Raw genomic sequence first — 600 nt, 5'->3', positions numbered from 1 at the left:
GGCCACTGCACTCCAGTCTGGGCGACAGACTGAGACTCCAACTCAAAAAAAAAAAAAAAAAAAAAAAAAAGAGCAAGAGAAAGACAAACCGAAAACCCTTTGAGGATGTTGTTACCAAAGAAAGTACACTTTCTCCTCAAGTAGAAAGGCAGAAATTATGTTCTTAGAATTAATTATAATGATGAATTGACAGTCTTGACCATCGGTGAAAGTTCTACTTCAACTCACGTTTGTGTGGTAGGGGGATGATGACAGTCACGCCTTTCTGTTTTTTTCTTTCTTTCTTTCTTTTTTCTTTTTTTGAGTTGGAGTCTCGCTCTGTCGCCCAGACTGGAGTGGCCACTGCAGCCTCAACCTGCTGGGCTCCGGCGATCCGTCCGCCTCAGTCTTTTGGGTAACTGGAACTACAGGTGTGCGCTACCACACCTGGCTAATTTTTTTATTTATTGTAGAGATGAGTGTTGGGAGCCGGCCCTGGAGGCCCGCCTGAGCGTTAGGGATCCAGGTGGGCTGCGGACCCTGAGACCACCAGGTTTGGTTCAGGAGCTGAATGCCCATTTCCTCCTCCTTTCTTTGTTGTTTATCATTACCCACTGACAG

General features: G+C 46.0%; 1 pseudogene; it reads left to right on the top strand.

Annotated features, from left to right (window-relative positions):
* LOC103269167 overlaps positions 1–103 on the top strand; it is a 2,861-nt pseudogene extending 2,758 nt beyond the window's left edge.
* The last annotated feature ends 497 nt before the right edge of the window (positions 104–600 follow it).

This window comes from Carlito syrichta, unplaced genomic scaffold, assembly GCF_000164805.1.
Source record: "Carlito syrichta isolate Samal-C Ts95f unplaced genomic scaffold, Tarsius_syrichta-2.0.1 Scaffold309096, whole genome shotgun sequence".
Taxonomy (NCBI): domain Eukaryota; kingdom Metazoa; phylum Chordata; class Mammalia; order Primates; family Tarsiidae; genus Carlito; species Carlito syrichta.
Note: the sequence above shows the minus strand (reverse complement) of the source record. Positions and strands in the feature narration are given on the sequence as shown.